At 40.7% G+C, this 17,756-nt stretch overlaps 1 long non-coding RNA gene across 1 annotated transcript; it reads right to left on the bottom strand.

Moving 5' to 3' along the window:
- Window positions 1–6,867: 6,867 nt before the first annotated feature.
- On the bottom strand, window positions 6,868–7,314 carry LOC121987399. Its single transcript, XR_006113557.1, has 2 exons — window positions 7,163–7,314; window positions 6,868–7,071 (listed from the first exon to the last, which is right to left on the bottom strand). It is a non-coding gene; the product is annotated as an uncharacterized LOC121987399 (long non-coding RNA).
- Between the last annotated feature and the right edge of the window lie 10,442 nt (window positions 7,315–17,756).

Here is a 17,756-nt window from a genome sequence, read left to right as displayed (position 1 = left end):
ATGTAACAAATTATGCGGAGGGATGTGAGTGATGTAGATGGGATCTATCCCTCCTATATGACGGGAGTGACATCGTGATTCTTGATAGAGTGAGACCACTAAGTGCATGGTCATGCCCAAATGAGTCAATATGAGACATTGAGCTCATTTGATTATAGTGAGTCCACTTGGAGTTCAAGATATAGATTGATTAGAGGATGGCACGGTCTATGCCTCAATTGATCAATTTAGATGTCTAGGATAGAAGGACATTATCATATATTGTGAGAGTCACAATTAGTAGTCATAAAGGTGATGTTGGATCTCAACATTCTTGTAACTTGGGTAGTAATGATGTGTTGCTAGATACTGCTCATTACTTATGTTTCTAAATGAGTTTAGGAGCATTGCCAATGTTACAAGAACCTATAGGGTCACACACAAAGGGAAATTAGATGGAGATTGGGTTCATATGATGGACCAAGAGGATTAGGTTCATATGATGAACCAAATTGGGTTAAGAGTAATCCAAATTAGACTAATTGAGTTTGACTCAATTTGATTCATGTGTCCAATGAGTTTAATTTAGATTATGATTCATTGAGTCAATTTAAATCAATGAATAGAGATTCATTAAATTAAGTTGACTTGAATCAAATGTTGGATTTGATCAACTATGGGAGATAAGAGGTCAAGTTTGACTTTACTTGAGAGGGAAGATGAAGGGTCAAGTTTGACTTGACCAAATGCCACATCATTTGTGACTTGGCATGGGGCCGACCAATGATGATGGTCCACATTATCAAGGCTACATCAAGTGTGTGCCACCTCATGAGGGAGACCAAGAGTCATGACTCTTGGTATTACATGGAGGTTTAAAACCTCTCAAGAGTGGCCAGCCACATATTGATTGGAATTCAAGTCTTCTTCTTCCTCCTCTCTTCTTCCCTCTCCCTCATCCTCCATTGCCGAACCCCCTTGAGAGTGCTAGCACACTCTAAGTGGTTTTTCTCCATCTCTTGTCCGTGTGGATACGTATAGAGGAGTGTTCACTTGACACTCTACGAGATCCGACAACTTTTGGACGAGCAGGATAAGCGAAGGGCTTCGCTACAAAGGTATAATCTCTACCATGTAGATCTAGGAGAAAACTAAGTATATGTAAATTTTTATCTTCGCACGGATCCGTGGCAAGAACTTCGAGGTTTTTCGCAACGTAAAAAATGGTTTTTGTGGCTCGAAAGTTCCTACAAATTATGTATCCTATTTTTATTTTATCTTTTTATATTTATCTCAATATTGCTATAGATTCGAAATATTATTTATTAGCATAGTAAGATCTTGAATTGATTACTGTCATGCAATTGATTTAATATTATTATTATTATTTTAAAATTAATTAACTTACTCTAGGACATACAGTTTTCGTTCTTGCTTAAGGATAATTCTCAAGTTTCTATATCAAGTCAAGAAATTAGCTCTATTGAGCTTGTCCTTATCAAGGACATATCACATAGAGAGAGAGTATTTGATATACTAGATGATATGATTATCTACAATAATAAAATACAGAAATAAGTATCATATTCAGATCATTTAATTAGGCCTTTAATTAATTGATTCTCCTAATGAATTAGAAAGCTTACTAGGAGAAAGCAATGATCTTCAATTGGGATAAGATTCATATTATATCTCATCTTGAGTTAGCTTTAGCTAATCACCCAAGACTTAGTACAACTTGGTAGGTAATGCTTACCAATTATATCATATGTAGCTCTTATATAGTTAGGTGAACAAGACTATTTGTTCATTTGCCCATCTTATGAAATATATATTATAACTCATCTTGAGTTAGCTTTGGCTAATCGTCCAAGACTAGTATAATTTGAATTACATCATGTGGGATATGCCTCTAAGTTCTCAATCCAATTGAGGTAACTTAGTTAAGTCACACCCAAAGTTCAATAGTCGAATATTACAATTGTCCTGTCGCACTCTACCAAAATAAATCAAGTCACTTTGCTTTGGCAAAACCTAACTATAATTGATCGAGCTAGTAGTGAGTACCAAACTTTGGTAGGCATATGAAAAGGACCTAATTAAAATTAAACTACTACACATGTATCACATACAATCATGACATACATCAACATATATAGTAAATAGAACATGAAATGGTTATGACTCTATCTACTATGATCTTCTCAAGCCAATGAGAAGATTGAAAGGTTAACCTAGGTAAAAGCATCTTCTCCCTTGGTCATCGTGTGATGTTGTCCTTTCTCCCTTTTTCACCATCGTCCAGTAGGCTAGTTCTTTTTTGATTTGTACATTACAAAATCTAAAGAAACATTAAGTTACATTTGAGAGTTGTCTAATTTTACAACTAGAAGTATAAAGGGAAAGGCATGACCGTAGGTCGGATTATGAATTACAATATTTATACACACACAATCATCCAATCATATTGGAGCAAAGAACCATAACCACACACCATGTCACATAACATCACAATAGATCTATGACATATAATTTACTATGATTTTAATAATAAATTATGAGTCACAATGCCATGGTGGTCCCGTTATAGGGCAGCACCCCTTGCAGGGGTTTCAAGGGGGCAGCGCCCCTTGTGGGGTATTCAGGGGACAACACTCCAAAAGTAAAATTATTTTACAAACTCATTTAAATGAGTTACTGCCATACCTGAGAACACCCACATACCCAAGACCAACAAAATTGTTCAAAATAGTTTGTGTGTTTCATACAATATGTTCTTAACAGATGCTAACCCAAGACCACCTATAGCCATGTATGTTTCTGTCAAACGAAATCAAATTATACACTCGTTTATAATGCATATGAAGATATTATATCCTTTAGTTTGTTCAACACAAAATAAATACTCATAACATAATGCGAATCATAATAAAAGCCTCATGCAATTTCTATATCACATATTGAAACATTACTATAACTTAGTATACACCTTTGCAATTGGCTCTGATACCACTATAAGGATCTTGATCACAAAACAACACAAGTGCAACGGAATAAATAACAAGATACTTTTCAGAAGATCCATGCGAAGAAAATCATATACTAGTTGTGATGAGAGTTATACCTTTGTTGCGTAAACATGAACTCCCAATAGCAACTTTGTCCTCAGTAGATCTCAGTACGATCAAGTGGTCATGTATAAAATACGGCTCCCAAATAATAATTTAATAATAAGGTTATTTGATGAAATAATCTTATTGGAATTTTTATAAATTTTTAAAAAATTTCTGGGATTTAATCGGAGCTCGTATGACGTATCTTAAGGGAATAAATTATTAGGCCAGGGGAAAGCCTATTTAAGCAACCCTATTTGAACGAGGAAATGTTTAATTTTTTTTAATATTTCTTTTTCTTTTTTTTTCTTTTCTTTTCTCTCCTATGCCCTAACCTCACCTGCGCCTTCCTCCCTCACCCACCACTGTCTCCTCCTCTCCTCTACGCGGCGCCGAGCTCTTCGGCTTCCCCAACCGACGTCGCCTCACGACGTTTCTTCTCCCTGCATACAAAGCCCTATCACCGAGGTCGTGCCCTAGCCGAATCCCTTCCACCGCACGCCGACTCTCCTCTTCGACTCCACTACCGACGCCACGCCGCCCGATGGATGCCGCACCACCGCCGATGACCTCGCCATCCTAGAAGAGGCTACGTGGGGTTGCTGTTGCCGACCTTCTCCTTCGGGCCGTGGATAGAGGTCGAGCATCCACTGTCAAATTTTTCACCGGAGCCCTAGCTCAGCACCGACCAGTTTCCTCTTCGCCCGAGCCCTAGTTTTGATTCACCGATCCTCCCTTCCCTCTGTGCGGCCACTGATCACCATGGTCGATGCCTGATCATAGCTGAGCATCATCTGAGGGACAACTCGTTAGCACCCCTTATTCTAATCCAGTCGACTGTTGCCAATCTACCGACGCTAGCATTTTCAGGCATAAGCAAGGAGTATCTGTGCTCTATCCAGTTTGGTGAGGAGGATCACTACCGAAGCAGTGTTTTCTTTATGGGATCAAAGAGGAGAACACAAAACTCCTCATAGCTACGGATCTATTTCAGGGTAAGGTTGCTGAATTTAGTTTTCCTTTGGAGTACAAAGTTAATTAATGGATTCATAGGTTGGATTGTTAGGTTAGTAGTGAAGGGAGTGGGAGGGGTAGCAGTAGCTCTCTATTGCCAGCTATGAAATACCCTCAACCATCTCCGAATTTGGGTAAGTGGTATAAATTGATTTGTGTTAGCGTAATCTAATGTGAAAGAATCATGAATTGAGTTAAACCTAATTAGATTAATTGTGATTGGGGTTTTTTCCTAAATGGTTTGGGACTGAATTTAGCTAAATATTGTATATGTACTTAGTTAAATTATGCATATTGTTACAGGACTTTGATTCGAGACGACGTCTTGACGTGGGATCTATTTCGGATATGATCTCCACTTTTGAGGTGGGCACCTTGACTTATCTTTTGATATTGTCATCTGATATGCTTAGTAGGTTATAACTTGCAGTAATAGTTATGTTTGTTTCTGTTTGGTATGTCACTGCTTGATACCTGTAGTATGCCTTATTTGTTGCTTTCTATACATCCATGCTTATACCCTCTTGATTATTTTCATGTGTATTATGTTCATAGAGGTAGTGGCGTACCATGCCTTATTGTGTGCAAGACTAGTTATTTGTCATACCTGTCAGGTGTACCTAGATCATTTTATTGGATCCATTTACTTTTTGGTATATACTTTATGGATATGGACATGGTCAGGATTTTCATGCTTAGTGGCATGCACCATCTTGCATGATTGCGTGCTGAGCGATTGTTGGCTCCATTATTGTTGAGCACATCGCCAGTTACATAGATTTGCACACACAACCACTCATGGGTTAGTGCACTACAACAAAAACCTTCATAGACATCGGTTTTCCACCGATGTCTATTTCATTTTCGACCGATGTCTATGAAGCCGATGTTAAAAGTCTGCCATTTTAGACATCGGGTTAAAACCGGTGTAGTATCACTTAACGACACCGGTCTTCGAATCGGTTATTAACCGGTGTAGTATCACTTAACGACACTGTTTCATCAACGGTGTAAAACCGATGTAATATTGTATGTTAATAACACCAGTTTTGGCAGCGGTAAATGACCGATGTAATATTAGTTAATAACACCGGTTTTGCAGCGGTGGAAAACCAATGTAATATGTATATTTTTTAACAGCACAAATTTGATTTTAAAACCGACAATAATAAAAAAAAATACACAAATATTTACAAATTATACAAATATTCTTCATTCAATAATATCCATAAAATACACAAATATTCACAAATTATATAAATAATCTTCTTACAACAGTATCCATAAAATACCCAAACATTCTTTTTACATCAAAAGCTAGCTAATAGATATCAAAATCAAGATAGTGTTGGAGCAATCCCAATGGTTCGTGGGACCATGTGTTTTGGTGTTTGGGCAAAAGGTTTAAGTTAGGTTTACCCTTGTTATTTGATATGTGTACTTGAGTTGTGCAGGACTGCAGGTGACACATGTGACTCAGGTTGATGGCTTCGGGTCCGGTGAAGGATGGAGCATCCAAGGGACCGTGGACAAGGCAGCAAGGACAAGGGCCGAGGGAAGCGACTTCGAGGCATACGCGAAGGATGGCATTGGGACGAGCCGCGGGCTTGGATGCATCCGAGGGACGAGAGCCAAAGGAAGTAGGCTTGAAGGCAAGAGGTCAAGGCTGCAAAGAAGAGTCAAGTGAGTCGTGAGGGTCCGAGTGCGAGTGAAATGTACTCGGGATGGGAAACCCTAAGTTTAGGATTGTACCAGTCGACTGGTACTGGAACCAGTCGACTGGTGGTGAGCACAGAAGCTCTCTGTGCCTAAAATGGCTGGGACCAGTCGACTGATAGATAGCCGTTGAGAGAGACGTTGAGTTGGCACCAGTCGACTGGTGCAAGGACCAGTCGACTGGTAACGGGCAAATCAGCAAGGCTGATTTCCCCAAGCTCTATAAGAAGGAGCTTGGGATGGCCGGTCAACCCGACGAAATTAGACTTGGTTAAAGCCTAATTAGTAGTCACCAAAGTGCTCAAAGGTTCCCTTGTGTCCAAGTGTTTTTGGTGAGTGTTGTGGTGAGGTTTCTCCACCCACAAGGAGGTTGAGCTAGCTGGAGTTTGCCGGGGACTAATCCACCGACGGATTGAGGGATCGTCCACCTTACGGACACGCCGTGGAGTAGGAGCAAGTTATCTCCGAACCACGTAAACGAATGTGTTAGCGGTTTGCATTTCCATTCTTGTATTTGGTGTTTAGCTTTCTATTTGTGTTCGTTTGTATTCCACTGCGCTAACATCGTAGGAAGCAAGGATTTGGGGGCACCGTCCATTCAACCCCCCCTTCTAGCCGGCCGCAAGATCCTCTAATAGATAGAACATTCTTTTAACAACACATCAAGGTAGAACCGCACTTCAAATGTAATCTAGCATGCATTCCGCCCAATCGAACCGCACTTCATTAATTTCAACTCTAGAGTAGTTGAGATTTGTAAACTGTAAAAACACATAAATAATATATTAGTAAAGATGTAATTTTGAAAGCTGGAAATGGTAAAGATGCAATAATGTAACCTCACTCCAAGTGCCTTCTCCACTGCCGACCCCAAGCGTCCTCATAGGATTCAAATTTTACTCTGATGATACAATTCTACCGCTTTCTGCCTCCCTCTCTCTCTCTCGAGCCCTCACCACGCTGGCAGAGGGCGGGAGGTGTGGCAGAAAAATTTCTTGATTCAGAGCCACAAGGAACAGGTGGTGGAGGTGGGTCACACAAAATCATATTAATATTTACTCATTAATTATGTGTAATAAACAATGCATCATCAACATACAAGCCACTCGAGAGAAACTTAGCAGTGAAATAAGATTGATTACCTGAAAGATCATTTAAGTGCTTTAGATTAGCAACAAACTTATAGAACGATGGACTCAATCAGCTCCTGCAGCGGGGTGATTTCCTTCTTGTCGATCAACCCAAACTCCTGCGTCACAATAACACGAACATGTCGATTCTCAAATGGGTATGAAAGGTTGACGAAAGCAATGAAATTTTAAGTGGAGGTAGGCACTTACATAAGTGAAAAGAATGAAATGCTTGAAGCAGGTGTTGAGATGTGCTTCTTCCTTGAGGCTCACAATCTTCTGGAAATGAGAGTGATAAATGTGTGTGTAAACACGGAACAACCGCTTGAATATTGTCTTCACGACGTCTTTGAAGTTTGCAGGAAAAGGTGTTCCTACAAAAAAAACATCAGATAATGAAGATCAGCAATTTAAGCTCCCTTAGTTGTTGTTGTATTATAAGAATGATTAATTAAACACTTGGATCGACAGGCTCTACCGAGCTTTTGAGGGAAAATAGATTCATTGTCGAGCTGAACTTCAATCCACTCCATCAGGTACTCAACATACTTTGGCGCTGAGACTTCAATAGGTTTCTTTATTTGCACACCATCCACCCATCTATATTCGTACCTACAAGTACAAATCTGCAAATAAACATATGATACAAATACAACTCATTGCGGAATCACAGAAGTAAATTATCTGCAAAATTTGATATTTTGCTTCCCTATGATGATATTGGATGAAATATCGTGCAATTCTTCTAAGAAATATGTATGGATCATGACCCATAAAGGTAACTCTGCTAATGATGATTCCTAAGGGAGGTAAAGTATCAGCAAATTTCAATCTGGTTATGACAAAATGGAAAAATTATAACAAGTTAGATTCACTGAAACTAGTATCTTGAAATAAGGAGGCATTAATGGAATTTACTCAAGAGTATTAGAAATATTCACTGAAAATTTATGAATCAAGAAATATATGCAACAAAAGTTTCAATACAAGGTAAACCTCTTGATGCTAAAGAACCATAAAAGAAGCTTTAATAAAATAATAGTTGAATTTAAGTAAAAACTCGACCAACAAACCATATCCGAACTAATTGAGACCAACTGCATACTGAATTTTTACCATTTCCAGCTTTCAAAATTGCATCTTTACCATTTCCAGCTTTCAAAATTGCATATAACTATCTAAAACAACACCCTTGAACAAGTTTAAGTAAGCATATGACAATTCCTACTGCCAGTGACTATATATTTATGTATGAGCACTGATGAGCTTACATTGCACTAGACGTGCAATTTTGAGATACAAGATCATGCACTGTAGCCATGGATAAAGGGACTCCACTTAGCTGAGTTGTAGCTTCCACAGACATTACCACAAGCTTCTTCCATCCCATCCTTCGAGACACCCTCGTTACATATGTTTGCGAAAGCTCGCATATACTTCATGCCATATTGAGTGAGCGATCCACAATGCAACTCGAATGCTTGGACCTAAGGTTTTTTGTTAACACATGGTCATGTTTAATAAAATAGATTGTGAAGATGAATACGCTAGAGCACAATATTTACCACTGTTTTCAAGCAAACCCAATCATCAACCAGAGCCTGACCAGATGGCCTCACGGTTTTGAGGACTAAAGGTGCAACATCCGATCCAAAAATTAGATTGCCGATGAGTTCGATCCTTTAGATTGTGATTCTCACTGCCATAAATATAATTAGAAGGTTAGCAATGCCATCATATTGAAAAGGCTCCTATGTTTGGAGGATTTCTACCCTTAAAAATAGGAATACCATTACAAATGAAAGTTCTGGCTCCTTTTTATCTTTTAAATGAGTTAGCACACCAGGCTGTGTCAAAATTAAGAACCAAGATATGACTTTTGCAGCAGTAAATTTACATTCTGTTATTGTGACAACAGTAACCACACGCTAATTTCTTGACAAAGTTTTTCAAGAAAGACCAAGTTATGGCTTTGAGAAGAGTAAAAGGTAAAAAGCATTTAATGTCCGAAGCAAAGTTTTCTTGGGGAAATTTTAAACAAATAAAGCTATGTCATTAGCAAGACTTAAAAGTGTAGCTATTCTGTAATGCACTAACATCTTGTAATTAAAACTAAGTTACTAATCAGAAAATTCAACAATTGAACTTGGATTCGATGATCTAATCCAATTTGTTGTACTTCAGTGCCTCTTTGTTGTTTCATCTCAAAAGAAAAAAAATCACTGAAGAAGGAAATACATTTAAAAAAAAAATTCCTTAGCGGAACCAAACAATCTAATGTCAGCCCATTAACATGAAAAAAAATAAATAAAATGCAATAAAATGTTTAGACCTTTTGAACTTGACAACAGATATGACTTGTTTAGGTATAAAACTCAAACCTGTCTTCCATCCATGCAACGTTGTACAAGTCACCAAGGCAAGTCATATATTCCGGTGGTGGTGGTGGAGGATCCATCCCAGGACAGTAAGTTCCCTAGCTGCTTTCAACAGCATTGGATGTTGTTGTCACATATACATTAAGGTCTTCTGGCATTAAACCTTCAAAGATACTGCCACTCTCACATGCTTCCACATAAATAATCTAATGATCGATATATTAACATTTGCATTCAGCTAAACAAACCAAACATTTTATTATGGAATGAGCACTCTCTGTCGATAACATATATAGTGCATATTGAGGAACAATTAGAGAATAATAACAACAATAGAGAATAACACTGGCTGCCAAACTCATAATGTTTCAATAGCTTCCAAGTTATCAGAAGGTTACTGCAACCAATACATAGCTTGACTAAGGCCCAATTTCACCAGAAAAAACAGTAGCGCAATGGTTTTTGGACAAGCATTTTGATGCTTTTTTCAAGATTTACAAATTAGCATCTAGATTTGAAAGTCATGCTTCTCAAGGTTAATGCAAGCAAGTGTAACGCATATGAAGTAATGAAATCCAATTATCATGCTTGCGAAATAATTTGATAGGAAAATAATCTCTATAAGTAGAGAAAAGAATCCATCTAGCAGATGGATAAACTACCAGGTGATATAAGTATTAATATAGAAAAAAGGATAAAAGCACAAAAGATAAATGCCACCATGAGACGCGCAGACTTATCTTGCCAGTGAAAAATCCTATTACCGACCAATCCAAGCCACATCGGTGCTCTGTCAGCTGACTATTCTGTATTTGGTGGCAGATCCTTGAGTATCTGAGATCCTACAAACCGTCTTCGTAATCCAGATTATGATAATCCAACGCTTTCTAAGTAGCGCCAGTTGCATCCGTTTCTAACGGAATAATGCCGCCTCAAGCATATGTGGTTCAGAACTTTCAACAAACACAACCTGTTCAAGACCAGGCTGAGGACACGGATGACCTTGTCTTCTTTCTTCAGATACTTGTACCTGTTGCATTACTTTAGAATGGCACTTATAGTTTCTCAATAACTGCATTAATTGTGGATTTAAGAGTGTTCGAACGAATATAAAAATAGGAAAAAGGATGCATGGGCAATTTAGAAATCTGGATATGGCGTTCAGCTTCAGAGATCATGTGAAAATACTCCTTGACCTCTAGATTCCATGTAACTATAGCGGCGAAAGAAGAGGTGCGATTGGCACCCAACGACAACGTTAGTCCATCCTCCCACGGATCTTCGGGACGCTTCAGGGCGTCACATAACTGACTCGTCCTCCCACATGAAAAGATGTTTATTGGGCAAGCGACTGAATCTTCACCGGCGCTTGAGGGAGGGAGGCAACGCGAGTTGGAAGAGGTTTAGTGCCTCCATGAACTCCTTGGTGCCAGACCGTGCGACAAGGTGCGGCGTTCAGCTTGCTCTTGTCAGTGAGACCCTCGAACCGGATCTTATCGAGTGCCTGCAGTCACACGATTTGCTTCAGCAACGACAACACAGGGGAAAAAAACGGGAGCAGCAACATGAAAGCAGCGATGTCTCACATCCGAGGCGTTGCTAATCAGCTCACGCAGGAAGATCTCCTTGTAGGAGTAGAAGGTGTTGATGATGAGACTCAACAACTGGTTGATCTCCGCCTGGAACACGAAGGTCTCCGTCTCCCCATCTGCACGTCCGCCATCACCTCGATCGAAAGAAATTGGTTTCGCGAACGGGAACCGGAATCGAATGAATCAAGTGCTTCGATGTGATCTCGTCGGCCCCTACCTTAGCCGGGAAGAGCGAAGAGAGGAAGGAGGAGGAGGAAGAGAGGATTGGACGAGGAGGCAGGAACGATTTATGCTGCGATTTTGTTTAGGACCGAAGCAGGTGATTTTGATCCTAATCGAGAGAGGAAGGGAGAGGAAGGGGTATCGATCCAGGAAGGGGAAGAGATCCAAGTAGGGGAAGAGGGAGATGAGGCCGAGAGATGGTCGGAGGTTTAGGTTTAGATTTAGGGTGAGAGAAGGGGCGCGATATTGGTTTAAGTTTGGAGGGAATTTTGCGAAATATTGTAAATTTTGGCTGGTGGAAAAATTAAATTATTTTTTTTTGGTTCATTAACACCGGGTTTTAAAAACTACTGTTAAAACCGGTGTCTATTAACAAAAAAAAGCGCTCATAGACATCGGCTAAAAAATCGATGTCTATGAGCGAAAATTTGTGCTCATAGACACCGGTTTTTGAAAAAATCGGTGTAAAATACTCAAAGACATCGGTTTTTGCTTAAAACTGTTGTTGTTCCACCGATGTCTATGAGGGTTTTTCTTGTAGTGGTGGTATATCAAGTAGGGTGTGTGATAGTTTTTCTCTGTCAGGCTCCGCTGGCCCGCTCATGAGTAGTGGTGATGCAGCGTGGTAGTAGACCGGGATCCCTCCTCTGGATTGTGTCAGGGAGATGAGAGCATTGAGCTCCCCCACTTATGAATTTGGGTAGAAGGATAGGTGTACTCTAACAGTATCCTGTCCACTCGGTCACTCAGGAGTAGTGATGACAAAGTGCACAGTTGTCATAACCCTACCCACTCGGTCTCACCATCGTGTGTGAGATGGCTGATTAGCGTCAAGGGTGACCATGTCATTTACATCATATGCATAGATTGCATTATTGCTTGTGATTGTTGCATTTTGGATGCTGCATTTGTTTGGGTTGCATATGATTGGCATGCATATAGGAGACATGAGGTATCTGGTCTGACGACCCTTATGTCAGGAAAGGAGGCCCTAGTGAGTACAGTTCTTCTTTGCTTGTTCATTTTTTGCATTCCCTGTTATTGATTAGGAGATTGTACTCCATGATTATTACTATTAATATATCTTAGTATACATATCAGTTTGATACCCGCTGAGTTGTTGAACTCACCTCGTTGCTTTATTTTTCTATTTCAGGTTAAAGCTATCAAGAGGTTCCAGTTTCTAGTCCCCCACTAGGGTCGAGATGGCCTTCTGATTTTGGACTTTTGTTGTTTACTTATTTTGTTAACCTCGTCAAGGAAAGGTCATAATTAGGGACTTGGCAGCGACAAAACATCTCCAGACGGCAAATAGGTATGATGATTAATTTCATAATTTAGTACTTGTATTAATACTTGGGTAACATAGATATCATTATTGGTCATAAAGAGATATGTAGTACATAAAATGAAGCTAAAGACATTTAAAGGCTATAAACAGAGGACCATGGGAACCATACAAAGACTTACATTAATGTGTATTATTCTGATGTAATTAGATCTTGTTTTGGCCTTACAAATGATAAACGTATTGAACCTCCCACAGTATGATATAAATCTACAATATCAAACTACTTATAATATAGCTCTACAACTTTCTTTGATATCAACCAACAATATGAAAAATGTAACCATAGATAATTGATAATGTAGTCATGCTGAGGTATCATGACTCATGAAAATATGTGCATTTGGTGCATCATAATTAGCAATAGTAAAGTGTCTATCAAGGTCTCATGGGCAAATTGGGAGACATTGATGCCTGTGGTCTCCTACATGCGGACAGCAGCAAAGTGGTCGTAGTCGATCGGGTCAGGGTACTTCTGGGGCATCTGGTCAGCCTCAGAAGTCAGGGCGATCTTCATCAAGGCATTTCCAGCCTCTTCAGCAGAACCGGAAACAGCCCGCCAGCGACATTCACTGCACTCGATGTGGGTTCAGGGATCACATCACATCAGCTTGCACCTTGGGACAGTCAGTTTGCTACTATTGTAAATTGCCTAAGCACAAGAGCCAAGATTGTTCGTTAAAAGCTTAGCACGTGGCTTTCGAAGTCTCTGTCACGCCCCAGAGGAGTCCCTGTCCGAGAAAATTTCGGCAGCATCTCCCCGGTACGGTGGACAATCTGAAACTTTTCTACATCTCACAAATACCTCAGCCACAGGCGGCTGGAATAATAACAACAAAATAAAACATCACCACGCAGTTATATATAATCTATTCAGCCTCTGGCTGTCACAACCACGCAGTTAAGATAATTAAACAGTAAAATAATACTCTGACTCGAAATCCACCCTACTCCACTACACTCGTAAAGCTCAAATCCGACGAACTCACCTCTTCTGCCGTCCAGGCAGGCATGTAGTAGAATAAAAACCAAATCCAAATCCATCGATATAATAAAATCTAATACCATGTCCATAAGTAAATAAATCCAGAACATAACAAGTCCAAATAGTCTAAAACAGAAAAGGAAACCAAATGAAAAACCAATCACATCCTCGAGGTCTGCAGGGACCAGCAACTGGAACTCTCTCCTGACAGCATCAACCTGAAAATATCAACAATGGAGGCGGGGTGAGTCCAACACTCAGCAGGTACAGTTGATATGCAAAGTAAAGAAATAACACCTAGCATAAATCATGCGTACAGTCTCCTGATAAAGATAAAGGTAACTACAAACTGAAGAAGACAGGAGAGAATCTGTACTAACCAGGACCCGGTAAAAGGACAAACAGTCCGAAAGGCATAGAAGACCTGTATGCATGTCAATCAAGGTATCCAAGCAATGTGCAGCATATAAGTGCAACAAACACAAACACAAACAATAAATGCATCATGCATATGATGCCAATGTCATGGTCACCCCTACGCCAGTCAGCCGACTCACAACAACAGTGGGACCGAGTGGGTAGGGCTGTGACAACCGTGCACTCAGCAACACTACTCCTGATGAGTGATCGAGTGGACGGGATGCTGTCGGAGTACATACGTACTCCTACCCCAAATCATAAATGGGGGAGCGCAATGCTCTCAACTCCCGGTACGCTGTGACGGGGAGGGATCTCTAACGTGCTATGTTAGGAACAAAAGTAGCTAGAGGGGGGGTGAATAGCTCGTCGCGTTCGCTCGTTGCTCGGCGTTGCTTGTTTCTTCAAAGATGTGCAGCGGAAATACAAAGAAACAATCACACAACGCTAACACGGTTGGTTTACTCGGTATCCACCTCACAAGAGGTGACTAATCCAAGGATCCACACCAACACACACACCCTCCACTAAATAAAACTCTCCTTTATGGTAACTACCAAGGGCGGAGAAGCCCTACAAGACTCAATACAAGAAGAGAGGGAAAGGATACAAGAAATACAAGCTTACAAGCTTACAATGAGTATAAACCCTAACCCTAGCTTCTCTTTTTGGCTTTGATCCGCCTCTTGAGTTGGAGAACTTCCAAGATCCTTCAAGAACTGGCGATCTGAGCTTTGTGAGTGCTGTGGAGGAGCTGGCGAGAGATCTGGAGTGAATCGGAGAAGAGATGCCGAAGGAATCGTGCGCCTGCGGCCTTTATCGACGCCAACGGTCGGATCCCGATCGATTCGAATGTTCCCAATCGATCGGGGAGGCTTTGGATCGATCCACGGATCGATCCGGCGCCTATCGCTCGAAACGCCCGGATCGATCCATGGATCGATCCGGCGCCACACTCGCCCCAATCGATCCACCGATCGATTGACATCTGGATCGATCCACGGATCGATCCGACTCTGTTTGCTAGGAAAGGCTTGGATCGATCCACCGATCGATCCAGCTCTCGATCTATCCAGACTTGGTTTTGCCCAAAACCAAGTCCCAAGCCTACCAAACCAACACCGGTCAACCTTGACCTGTTGGTACACCATGCCCAGCATCCGGTCACCCTTAACCCGCTAGGACTTCCCACCAAGTGTCCGGTCAATCCTTTGACCCACTTGGACTTTTCTATTCATGCCAAGTATCCGTCACTCCTTTGACCTACTTGGACTTCCATCGATGTCCGGTCAATCCTTTGACCTATCTGTTCTTTCGTGCCAAGTATCCAGTCAATCATTTGACCTACTTGGACTTCCCAACACCAGATGTCCGATCATCCTTGATCAATCTGGATTTTCCCTTGCCTGGTTTCACTCACTAGGGCTTTCACCTAGCTTCACTCACTAGGGTTTTCCATCTGCCTAGCTTCACTCACTAGGGCTTTCACCTAGCTTCACTCACTAGGATTTTCCATCTGCCTAGCTTCACTCACTAGGGCTTTCACCTGGCTTCACTCACCAGGACTTTCATTCTACCTAACATCCCAGTTAGGACTTCCCAGTCAAGTATCCGGTCAACCTTGACCTACTTGACTCTTCTTCAATCAATTTCTTATTGTCAAACATCTAAACTCAAACCAAGACTCAGCTTGGTCAACCAGGTCAACCTTGACCTGAGGGATGTTGCACCAACAATATGGTATCAGAGCAAGGTTGCTCTTCACCGGAATCATCGCCGGAAGGGTCAAGCATAACTAGAAAAGCTAGAGGGTGAAGAAGTTGGAGCAAATTCTTCAAGTTCAAGACTTTATCAAGCTCAACTTCAAGATGCAATTCCAAGATGGACTTGGATTTGACACAAGGGTGGCTCCACCGTACACATCCACAAGCTTCGATTCTTGGAAATCAAGAATCGAAAATTTTCTTATGATGGAGATAGAGCAATCGTTTGCTCTAATGGAAGGCTTCAAGGCTCCAAGAAATTCAAAGGGCAAAGTTCTCAAGAAAAGCAAATGGAGCTCGGAGCAAGTCCAAAGGTGCGATGCAAATGACAAAGTGACCAAGCTTTTGGTCAATCTATTGCCAAGCACCATCCTTTGCAAAATTGGAGAATTTGAAGATGCAAAGGAATTATGGAGCAAGTTGGCCAAGCTTCATGAAGAGATCTCCTCCACTGTACAAGAGCAAGAAGTATCCAGAGAGGGTGACTCTTTGGAGCAAGACCAAGAGGAGGACTCTGAGGTTGAGAGATGCTCAACCTCCGAAGAAGAGGAAATCCAAGAAGCTTCATCCTCAAGAGAATACAACGAAGGGAACAAGGAGGGAGCATACTCCTTGTTTCATATTCAAGAAGATGAAGCCTCCACCTCTAGGATTGAGGGGGAGCAATCCTTGGTAACGCCGGATCAAGAAGAAGGAGAAGCTTCTACATCCGGGTCAAGAGACAAAGAGGAGGAAGAAGATTCTACCTCCACAAGTCAAGAAAAATCAAATGGAGGAGAATCAAGGTCCGATCAAGAGGAAGCTTCTACCTCCGGATCCAAAGGAAAAGATGCCACCCCTACAAGCAAAGGTATAAATATTTCAATTAATAATAAAAATCATATTATATTCTTTGAGTGTAGGGAACATGGGCACTACAAGAGCAAGTGCCCTAAGTTGGCCAAGAAGAAGGGCCAAGTGGCACAAAAAGGCAAGGTGAAGCCCAAGGACATCATCCCCAACACAAAGAAGAGCAAGGAGCATATTATATGCTTTTCTTGCAATCAAAAGGGGCATTACCGAAGTCAATGCCCCAAGGGGAAGAAGGTGGTCAAGGCTCAAGGAGGCACTAGTCAAGGGGGAGCCTTCAAGGTAAAGAAGAAGGTATCTTTTATTGAGCCTACCCCTTTACATTATGGTAAAAAGCATGATAGTTCTAATTTTTATCATTTTAATGCGATTTACCATAAGAATAGGAAGCATGAGGGCTTTAAGGAAAAGCATGTGGCCCTACATGCCAAAACTACACCTAAGGTTAGGAATGTAGGTAAAAATCTAGGCAATAATTCTAAGGATTTTAGATACAAGCCTAGAAACAAAAATGCTCATGGATCAAAATTTAAGGATTTAATGATAGAAAATCAAGTCTTGAGATCAAGACTTGACAAAATGGAAAAGACCCTAAAAAGGATGGAAAATATCCTATTAGGGCAAAATGAGCATAGCCTAGGTTTAGGGGTGCAAAAGTCATCCAATGGCCATAGAGGTTTGGGATACAAACCCAAAGCTAAAAAGGATGTGCCGAGTTATCATAGGGTTTCATATAGCTATGGAACAAACCCTAAGTCTAGAGGTCAAGTCAAAAATACAAGGGAAGATATCCCTAGAAGTATTTTTGCAACCAAAGTGACTAAGACTTCTAAGAAGTCTAAGAAAGTCACTAACAAGGTCACAAGGGAGGCTATCCCTAGGTTTGACCTAGAAAATGTGACCAAGGCTTCTAAGAAGCCCAACAAGGTCACTAGGAAGGCATCTAGGGAAGTTATCCCTAGTGAGTACCTAGAGCATCCAAGGAGCACCAATAGGTGTTGGGTTCCTAGGAGCATTTTCTCTACCCCATAAATGGGTTAGAGAGTGTCAACTCCGATTAGAAGGGTAGTTAACCCAACTTTGAGGAAATTGACACTCAAGGAGCATTTTCAAGGTTTTGTTAACCTTTGAAAATGAAATGAAATTATTATTTACTCCTTGAACGAGTAAAATATGCCTAATGGTGGAAGAATTGATTTTAATCTTAAATGGCACATATTGGGAAATTCATAAGAACTACCAAGTTGGGA

The sequence above is a fragment of the Zingiber officinale genome, chromosome 5B (genome assembly GCF_018446385.1).
Source record: "Zingiber officinale cultivar Zhangliang chromosome 5B, Zo_v1.1, whole genome shotgun sequence".
NCBI classification, from domain to species: Eukaryota; Viridiplantae; Streptophyta; class Magnoliopsida; order Zingiberales; family Zingiberaceae; genus Zingiber; species Zingiber officinale.
Note: the sequence above shows the minus strand (reverse complement) of the source record. Positions and strands in the feature narration are given on the sequence as shown.